The sequence below is a fragment of the Procambarus clarkii genome, chromosome 56 (genome assembly GCF_040958095.1).
Source record: "Procambarus clarkii isolate CNS0578487 chromosome 56, FALCON_Pclarkii_2.0, whole genome shotgun sequence".
In the NCBI taxonomy this organism is placed as follows: domain Eukaryota; kingdom Metazoa; phylum Arthropoda; class Malacostraca; order Decapoda; family Cambaridae; genus Procambarus; species Procambarus clarkii.
Window position 1 is genome coordinate 33,678,424 of NC_091205.1, and position 11,763 is coordinate 33,690,186.

An 11,763-nucleotide genomic window follows, 5' to 3' on the forward strand; every position below is an offset into this window, starting at 1 on the left:
TATATATATATATATATATATATATATATATATATATATATATATATATATATACATATATATATATATATATATATATATATATATATATATATATATATATATATATATATAAATATATATATATATATATATATGTATATATATATATATATATATATATATATATATATATATATATATAAAAATATATATATATATATATATAAATGTCGTACCTAGTAGCCAGAACGCACTTTTCTGCCTACTATGCAGGGCCCGATTTGCCTAATAAGCCAAGTTTTCCTGAATTAATATATTTTCTCTAATTTTTTTCTCATGAAATGATAAAGCTACCCATTTCATTATGTATGAGGTCAATTTTTTTTTATTGGAGTTAAAATTAATGTAGATATATGACCAAACCTAACCAACCCTACCTAACCTAACCTAACCTATCTCTATAGGTTAGGTTCGGTTAGGTAGCCAAAAAAGTTAGGTTAGGTTAGGTTAGGTAGGTTAGGTAGTCGAAAAAACATTAATTCATGAAAACTTGGCTTATTAGGCAAATCGGGCCTTGAATAGTAGGCTGAGAAGTGCGTTCTGGCTACTAGGTACGACATAAATATATATATATATATATATATATATATATATATATATATATATATATATATATATATATATATATATATATATATATATATATATAGAAATTGAGTACCACCTCTAGCTGGAAGAAGGGGGACCCATAGCCTCGGAGGAAACCACGCATAACGCATTAGAGGGAATGTTTAGATCCCCTCCAATACAGTTTCTGTGTGCTTTTCTCCTACCACCCCCTTCCTTGAATATTTTTTGTGCTTTATTATGCATTTGATGGTTACAAGATATACATGGGTTGATACAAAAATAATAATGCAAAAAGGTGCTTAAAGGTTATGGATCTCTTGAAGAACACAACAATGGGAAACATTGATGAATGTCACAGACGGGTTCGATCATTGTTGCAAGTCAAACACTTCTTCGAATTCCTCTGAAGTTGGACTAGTGCCCAAGACGCAACAGGCATTTCCCCTCTGAATCGCAACACTGAGGCGCTGGAACAAGAAACTTTTTGCTCTCTGGTCTTTTGTAGCGCTGATCAATTTGTCCCCCAACTCCTTCAGGAACTTCAATGCACATTTTCCCCACGAACCGAGGGTCTCCGAGCCGATCGGAACAAAGCTGTAGCAGTGTGCTAGACCTCTGTATTTAATAATTTTCTGCGATTCCCTGAAAGAAGCAGCACCACCGCTTTCACGTGTGCTGTAGTGGAGGTAGGTACTGGCCAGTGTGGCAGCGCACGTGTAGTCCCATACCACTTGCTTACCATCCTTCCAAGGTAGCAAGGTGACCCCATCAGGGCGCTTCTGAGGGTCGTTAGGTCTGGATAAGTGTGGTTCTCTTTGTGCCGGGCAGCGGGCTGTGGCGAGGCTCCTCTTGATGATGTCGTTGACTTCTTCATGTCTTGCAATTTTACCCTGTGATTTACGACATACCAGACCATGACGACCATATTGGTCTGCCATCGCAGTTCCGCAGATGCACCTATGTTCGGTGAGGATGGGGGCGGCAAGGCGAAGGGCAACTCCAATGCGGAGAGCGTCATGACTGAGGCGAGTTCCCAGGGCTGCATTGGGCACAGCAAATAAAAAATCCCCGGCGTGGGGTGCTGTTACCGCTAGGAGGCGGGCTTTGTTTTCAGCATCAGCGTTGTCAATCATTGCTGTGACAGTCTTTTCCATTATGGGGCTATCCCAGTGGGCCTGCTTGTGGTCTTTTGGGACTTGTGGTCGGGGTTGAGGGTGTGCAATGGTGTCCCATTGTCTGGCTGCTTCGATGAACGTTTGATCATGAGTTCCCGCTGTCTCTCTCATACGCTCTGGTAGGATCTGCCCTACCAATTCGTTGGCTGCTGTACATGAGGATAAGAATGCTGGAAGTGCTACCTCAGTTGCCTTTCGTATGCCTATCCCTCCAAATCTCACTGGTAGTGTTGCTTGGTCCCACTGACTGTCATCTAAATCTAGGTTGAGCGCCTTCCTGAATATTGACCTGAGGAGCTCATCATATTGATTTAGAAGTGGGTTGCCAAAAGTTGGTGCACACCTTAAGAAGTATGTTAGCCTGGGCAAGGTAAGGCACTTTGTGAGAAGGTAGAGGGCATCGTGGGAGTCCAAGTCCCCAATTCTCTCTTCCATCCTCTTTAGGTCTCTAAACTTTTCGTCAAGGACTGCAGCAATGGCATTGTGGCCCAGAGGTGCTCCGAGTAGTGTGCTGTCGGTAGGTTTAACGACTGAGGCTTCTGGTAGAACTGATTTCACTGCTCTAATGATTACTTCACTAGATGCAATAATTTCGCACTTGGAGGGGCTAAGAACGAGACCCATGGACTCCCCCCGTGTCTTCACCAGCTGTAAGTCTTCCAGCAGGGAATCTTGTGTGCCTGCCAGAGTGCCATCATCCAGGAACCAGATGTTGAGCTCGCTGGACAGTCTGGTTGTAATTTCTCGAACCGCTATGCAAAAGAGGAACGGTGCAAGTGGGTCACCCTGTTGAATTCCCTCTGCTGAGGTGACTTCATGTTTGCCAAACAGGAGGGTTGAGTCTTTGCTGTAGCCTGCTGACACAAACGGGAGAATGCTTGGGCAATGTTCCTGGACATATATATATATATATATATACATGTATATATATGTATATATGTATATATATATATATATATATATGTATATATATATACATGTATATATATATATATATATATATATATATATATATATATATATATATATATATATATATATATATATATATATATGTCGTACCTAGTAGACAGAACGCACTTCTCAGCCTACTATGCAAGGCCCAATTTGCCTAATAAGCCAAGTTTTCCTGAATTAATATATTTTCTCTAATTTTTTTCTTATGAAATGATAAAGCTACCCATTTCATTATGTATGAGATAAAAAAAATTTTATTGGAGTTAAAATTAACGCAGATATATGACTAAACCTAACCAACCCTACCTAACCTAACCTAACCTATCTTTATAGGTTAGGTTAGGTAGCCGAAAATGTTAGGTTAGGTTAGGTAGGTTAGGTTGTCGAAAAACAATTAATTCATGAAAACTTGGCTTATTAGGCAAATCGGGCCTTGCATGGTAGGCTGAGAAGTGCGTTCTGGCTACTAGGTACGACATATATAAATATATATATATATATATATATATATATATATATATATATATATATATATATATATATATATATATATATATATATATATATATATAAATATATATATATATATATATATATATATATATATATATATATATATATATATATATATATATATATATATATATATATATTTATATATATATATATATATATATATATATATATATATAATATATATATATATATATATATATATATATATATATATATATATATATATATATATGTAATATATATATATATATATATATATATATGTAATATATATATATATATATATATATATATATATATATATATATATATATATATATATATATATATATATATATATATATATATATATATATATATATATATATATATATATACTATTAAATATGACCGAAAAAGTAAGATTAATAATTCTAACACGAATTTTCTCAATCTTTCGTACATTACGCTTCACTGTTGGAGGTAAATCAAAAATCAATTCTCCAAAATTCATTTTTATTTCTAGTCTGACGCGACACGGGCGCGTTTCGTAAAACTTATTACATTTTCAAAGACTTTAGTTCACAAATACACAACTGAATAGAACTTACGTATCTCCGATTTCATATCTACATTTGAGTGAGGTGGAAGGGGTGATGTGGCATTAACACAAGACAGAACAAAATGTGGTATTAATAGGGTATTAATTTCATCAACACAAGACAGAACAAGGGTATTAATAGGGCATTAATTTCATCAACACAAGACAGAACACGAAACAATGGATATTGAATAGAAGTGTTTGTAGAAAGCCTATTGGTCCATATTTCTTGATGCTTCTATATTGGAGCGGAGTCTTGAGGTGGGTAGAATATAGTTGTGCAATAATTGGCTGTTGATTGCTGGTGTTGACTTCTTGATGTGTAGTGCCTCGCAAACGTCAAGCCGCCTGCTATCGCTGTATCTATCGATGATTTCTGTGTTGTTTACTATTATTTCTCTGGCGATGGTTTGGTTGTGGGAAGAGATTATATGTTCCTTAATGGAGCCCTGTTGCTTATGCATCGTTAAACGCCTAGAAAGAGATGTTGTTGTCTTGCCTATATACTGGGTTTTTTGGAGCTTACAGTCCCCAAGTGGGCATTTGAAGGCATAGACGACGTTAGTCTCTTTTAAAGCGTTCTGTTTTGTGTCTGGAGAGTTTCTCATGAGTAGGCTGGCCGTTTTTCTGGTTTTATAGTAAATCGTCAGTTGTATCCTCTGATTTTTGTCTGTAGGGATAACGTTTCTTTTAACAATATCTTTCAGGACCCTTTCCTCCGTTTTATGAGCTGTGGAAAAGAAGTTCCTGTAAAATAGTCTAATAGGGGGGTATAGGTGTTGTGTTATTTGTCTCTTCAGAGGTTGCATGGCTTTTCACTTTCCTTATGATGTCTTCGACGAAACCATTGGAGAAGCCGTTATTGACTAGGACCTGCCTTACCCTACAGAGTTCTTCGTCGACTTGCTTCCATTCTGAGCTGTGGCTGAGAGCACGGTCGACATATGCGTTAACAACACTCCTCTTGTACCTGTCTGGGCAGTCGCTGTTGGCATTTAGGCACATTCCTATGTTTGTTTCCTTAGTGTAGACTGCAGTGTGGAAACCTCCGCCCTTTTCCATGACTGTTACATCTAGAAAGGGCAGCTTCCCATCCTTTTCCATCTCGTAAGTGAAACGCAGCACGGAACTCTGCTCAAATGCCTCCTTGAGCTCCTGCAGATGTCTGACATCAGGTACCTGTGTAAAAATGTCGTCAACATACCTGCAGTATATGGCCGGTTTCAAGTTCATGTCGACTAAGACTTTTTGCTCGATGGTACCCATGTAGAAGTTTGCAATCAGGACACCTAGGGGAGAACCCATGGCGACCCCATCTACTTGCTTATACATATGCCTATCCGGGCTCAAGAAGGGTGCCTCTTTAGTACAAGCTTGGAGTAGTTTCCTCAGAATATTTTCTGGTATGTCAAGAGGAGTACAGGCTGGATCACGATACACTCTGTCGGCTATCATTCCGATTGTCTCGTCCACAGGTACGTTGGTAAACAGCCTTTGATTTACCTCCAACAGTGAAGCGTAATGTACGAAAGATTGAGAAAATTCGTGTTAGAATTATTAATCTTACTTTTTCGGTCATATTTAATAATATGTCTACAGGAAAGACTGCTACCAAAATATACTAATATATATATATATATATATATAAATATATATATATATATATATATATATATATATATATATATATATATATATATATATATATATATACATACATATATATATATATATATATATATATATATATATATATATATATATATATATATATATATACATATATATATATATATATATATTTAGATAGATAGGAGCATGAAATAAACTCCTGTGAAGGTGTCCAACAAGGTGACCCCTTAGCCCCCCTCCTTTTCTGCCTAGCTATCAAAGAGGTCACTGATAGTCTGACAAGCGAGCTAAACATCTGGTACCTGGATGATGGCACTCTCGCTGGAACCCCGGAAACCATTTTGGAGGATATAAGGAAAATCCAGGAGCAGGAAGCAGCCTTAGGCCTCATTCTCAATGCGTCCAAATGTGAAATAATCTCCCGCAACCCAGACATCACTGGGCAAATACAAAATGTTCTTCCAGAAATTCTCGTTGTCGAGCCACCGGACTGCACTCTCTTGGGTGCCCCCATTGGCCCACGAGCAATCGAGGTGGTCCTGGATGCAAAAATCACTGATCAAAAGAGAATGCTGGACAGGATTGACAAGATTGATGCCCATGATGCTTTCTTTCTCCTCACAAGATGCTTGTCTCTCCCTAAGTTGACCTACTTTCTGAGATGTTCTCCATCCTACAGCAGCCCTAAGTTAAATGTGTATGACACCCTTCTGAGGTCCATGCTGGTGAAAGTCCTGAACCTACCATTGGACGACTCTCAGTGGGAGCAAGCAACCCTTCCTGTAAGACTCAGCGGCCTTAGTGTCCGCACAGCCTCCCAAATTGCTCTACCAGCCTTCCTTTCCTCCTCCCACGCATCGCACGACCTCGTCATCATCGTCATCGCACGACCTCGCCATTTTGGGTGAGGTGATATGCGGGTATAAAATGAAAGCTGTTTAAATCATAGCATAAGTAAGAACTCTGTTTAGTGTTTGCAGGTTATAGTTGTGTGTGTGTAAACTGAAATTCTTTGAAAATGTAATAAGTTATTACAAAACGCGTTCAAATATCGCGTCAGACTAGAAATAAAAATGAATTTTGGAGAATAGATTTTTCAGTTACCATCAACAGTGAAAAGAAACATAAGAAATATTGAGAAAATTCGTGTTAGAATTATTAATCTTACTTTTCCGGTCATATTTAATAATATGTCTAAAGGAAAGACTGCTACCAAAGTATACTAATATATATATATATATATATATATATATATATATATATATATATATATATATATATATATATATATATATATATATATATATATATATATATATATATATATATATATATAACTGTGCTTGGGGACCCACCACCCTTAATTACCCCTACTCCAAATTAATCAACAAAAATCTGAAATTACAACCATCACACAGAAATAACCTGCACACGTAAATAACATCACATGAAACAAGAAGGTATGACAGGATGTGCAGAATACCACCGTTGAAAAGCAGAGGTGCAACAGGTACTTCTGAGAGAAGCACACATGTGCAGTATGTGCAGTACCACACCCAGGCTGTGGTACTGCACATACTGCACAAGGATGGATTGATAAATTTATATATGGACTACTGACTTTAAACACGTTTTAAACACGTCAAAACAAGTTTATTGATTTTATTAAAAAAAATATATCATATATGTTACATAAATACTTAGGAATTTTTTCTTAGAAATTATATGGTTCTGTAAAGGAAGTAAGATTGATGGGAGTCACCTCTGACTTAATTAAATAGTGTTTATTGATTTTATTACAAAAATAAATCATATTTTACATAAATAATATTTTGTTTATATTAATTTTATTTTTCTGTAAAGGAAGTAAGATTGATGGGAGTCACCTCTGACTCAATTACATTATCAAAAAATAGTTTATTATCTGCTATCAGACAAATTGTGCGTTATTTTCTTCTGAACCATCATGACTTGCCCTTTTCCAACAGATTCATCTTCCTTCTTGACTATCTTCAAATTATTTCTTTCTTCTTTTCTATTTGACGGCTTCAAAATAATGGACGTCTTCGACCCTTCTAAGATATGATCTTTGGGAACCCTGATGAAGGTACTTGCTTCAGCAGTAAGTAGACACTGATGTGCTGAAAATGTGGAAAACATAACATATATAATAAATATATATTTCTTGCAAAAAACAAAACACCATAATCACAGAAATTTGGAACCATAGTAGTCTGTAGACAGAGGCCACCAGGCATTACAACAATCGGTAGACAGAGACCAAGAAGGGCAATTGTGGTGCCACAATGGTTTCCAAGAATCCTAGCATAGATTATTTGAGTTAAAATTGGTTTACTTTTACCAAGGGGCCATTTGGAGGTAGGCCCACCCCAGCACCCACTGTGTGTGTATTCTTCCAAATAGTGTAGAGGTGCCATAGGCACAATCAGAGCACTGTATAAACATCAGAGGTCCGCGGTTGTTCAACGTCCTCCCAGCGACTATAAGAAATATTGCCGGAACAACCGTGGACATCTTCAAGAGAAAACTGGACTGTTTTCTAAGAGAAGTTCCAGATCAGCCGAGCTGTGGTGGGTATGTGGCCCTGCGGGCCGCTCCAAGCAACGGCCTGGTGGACAAAACACTCACAAGTTGAGCCTGGCCTTGGGCCGGGCTTGGGAAGTAGAAGAACTCCCAGAACCCCATCAAGCAGGTGTAATGTACTCAGGTAACTAGTGCCCAGACACAGAAACTAGACACAGACACTAGACAGAGTTCCACATAAGAGGTTGTTCTGGAAACTGGAAAATATTGGAGGAGTGACAGGCACGCTTCTAACATGTATGAAAAATTTTCTGACTGATAGAAAAATGAGGGCTGTGATCAGAGGCAATGTATCGAACTGGAGAAATGTCACAAGTGGAGTACCACAGGGTTCAGTTCTTGCACCAGTGATGTTTATTGTCTACATAAATGATCTACCAGTTGGTATACAGAATTATATGAACATGTTTGCTGATGATGCTAAGATAATAGGAAGGATAAGAAACTTAGATGATTGTCATGCCCTTCAAGAAGACCTGGACAAAATAAGTACATGGAGCGCCACTTGACAAATGGAATTTAATGTTAATAAATGCCATGTTATGGAATGTGGAATAGGAGAACATAGACCCCACACAACCTATATATTATGTGAGAAATCTTTAAAGAATTCTGATAAAGAAAGAGATCTAGGGGTGGTTCTAGATAGAAAACTATCACCTGAGGACCACATAAAGAATATTGTGCGAGGAGCCTATGCCACGCTTTCTAACTTCAGAATTGCTTTTAAATACATGGATGGCGATATACTAAAGAAATTGTTCACGACCTTTGTTAGGCCAAAGCTAGAATATGCAGCAGTTGTGTGGTGCCCATATCTTAAGAAACACATCAACAAACTGGAAAAAGTGCAAAGACATGCTACTAAGTGGCTCCCAGAACTGAAGGGCAAGAGCTACGAGGAGAGGTTAGAGGCATTAAATATGCCAAAACTAGAAGACAGAAGAAAAAGAGGTGATATGATCACTACATACAAAATAGTTACAGGAATTGATAAAATCGATAGGGAAGATTTCTTGAGACCTGGAACGTTAAGTACAAGAGGTCATAGATATAAACTACCTAAACACAGATGCCGAAGAAATATAAGAAAATTCACTTTCGCAAACAGAGTGGTAGACGGTTGGAACAAGTTAGGGGAGAAGGTGGTGGAGGCCAAGACCGTCAGTTGTTTCAAAGCGTTATATGACAAAGAGTGCTGGGAAGACGGGACACCACGAGCGTAGCTCTCATCCTGTAACTACACTTAGGTAATTACACTTAAGTAATTACCTCTACTGTAAGATAACTATTGGGAAAATGCAAGTAATGCAATCTAACAAGTGAACAAAACAAATTAAGAGTGCGACATTTGGTAGCAACACTGCCACTATGAAAACACCCACTACTCCATCGAACGGGATAATTTTTTAGCAAGAGGAGGAGGAGAAGAATGGCTAAAAATGACCAGACTCTACCACCAACTCGGTCAAATGCTAGAGAGGACGCAAACACAGTGGCCTCCTTACCAGAGCCTCAGATATTATCACGAAGTAAGGCATCCAGCACTTTCACTAACACGATAACATCATTTATATTTGCCAACATCCAGGGTATAAAAACATGCAAATCCAACAAAGTTCACTTTATAGATGGTCTCCTTCATGAGGCAAATGCAGTGTTTGCAGCCCTAACAGAAACCCACACAAAGGACTACCATGATGGTGAAATATGGATCTCAGAGTACAATCTTTTCAGATGTGATAGGAAACACCGGCTTCAGGGTGGGGTCAGCCTCTACATCAAAGACACACTCATCTGTACTGAGCTGCTAAACACCTCAAATGATATGGTGGAAGTGCTGATAATCAAAATAGAGATCCTAAATGTAGTTATTGTCCTTGTATATAAGTCACCGGAGGCAAACCCTCAGCAGTTTAAACACCAACTAATGAAAATAGAACACTGCTTGGAAAACCTCACAAATCCAGCTCCGAACATCATCCTGCTTGGGGACTTCAACCTACGGCACCTGAAATGGAAGCACCTGGCTAATACAGTAATATCAGAAAGAATACCAGGAAGTAGCCTAAATGAACAGGCACATGCAAATGACCTCCTACGGATGTGCGACAGGTTTGCCTTAAACCAGCAAATAGTAGAACCAACTAGGAAGGAGAACACGCTGGACCTCATTTTCACTAATAATGATGAATTGATCAGGAACATAATGATTACAAATACCTGTTACTCAGATCACAACTTAATTGAAGTTATGACAACCATGGGGAATAGACCTTCAAAACCAGTCCAGATTCCCGGTGGAGGAGATTTCAGCAAATTCAACTTCAATAATAAACAGATAAACTGGGAGCAAATTAACAAGGACTTCACAGAAATAAACTGGGAAGAACAGCTAGAAAATGCAAATCTGAACCAGTGCCTGGAAAAAATAAGCTCAGTAGCACTAAAAATATGTTCAAACCGCATACCCCTAAGAAAAAAGAGGAAGAGATGCAAATTGGAACGAGAACGTCGTTCCCTATATAGGCAAAGAAAGCGAATCGCGGAACAACTTGAGTCGTACCCTATCTCAAGAACGGCGAAGAAGGTTAGGTAGAGAAATAGAAACAATTGAACTCAAGCTACAAGAATCATACAAAACCCAGGAGAGGCAAAGAGAGCAAAAGGCCATCAGTGAAATAGAGAGAAATCCGAAATATTTTTTCTGCTATGCAAAATCAAGATCAAAAACCACATCTAGTATCGGGCCCCTGCGAAAGGGAGATGGAACTTTCACCGATGACAACAAAGAAATGAGCGAGCTACTGAGGAAGCAATACGACTGTTTTCTGCGAGCCATTAAACGCACTAAAGATTTCTAACCAAAATGAGTTTTTCATGGATATGATACCAACATCAAATCATATATCAGACGTCAACCTATCCCCACTGGATTTTGAAGAAGCCATAAACAGTATGCCTATGCACTCTGCACCTGGCCCGGATTCTTGGAACTCCATATTCATCAAGAACTGTAAAAAACCACTATCACAGGCCCTCCACATTATGTGGGGACAAAGCCTAGATACTGGCGTTATCCCTGATATACTAAAAACAGCAGAGATAGCACCACTTCATAAAGGAGGAAATAAGGCAGAGGCAAAAAATTAGACCGATAGCACTAACATCGCACATCATAAAAAATTTTGAGAGAGTGCTAAGAAGTAAGATCACAAAATACATGGAATCACAGCATCTGCATAACCCCGGACAACATGGTTTCAGAACAGGGCGCTCTTGCCTATCGCAATTGCTGGACCACTATGATATGGCATTAGATGCTATGGAAGACAAACAAAATGCTGATGTAATTTACAAAGATTTCGCAAAAGCTTTTGATAAATGACCATGGTGTTATTGCACATAAAATGCGTTCAAAAGGAATTACCGGAAAAATAGGCAGATGGATCTACAATTTCCTGACTAACAGAACACAATGTGTAATAGTCAACAAAATCAAATCCAGCCCATCAACCGTGAAGAGCTCAGTCCCCCAGGGTACTGTGTTTGCTCCAGTACTTTTTCTCATCTTCATATCTGACATAGACTAGAACACAACCTATAGCTCTGTATCATCCTTTGCAGATGACACTAGGATCTTCATGAGAGTAGGCAACATAGAGGACACAGCAAACCTCCAATCAG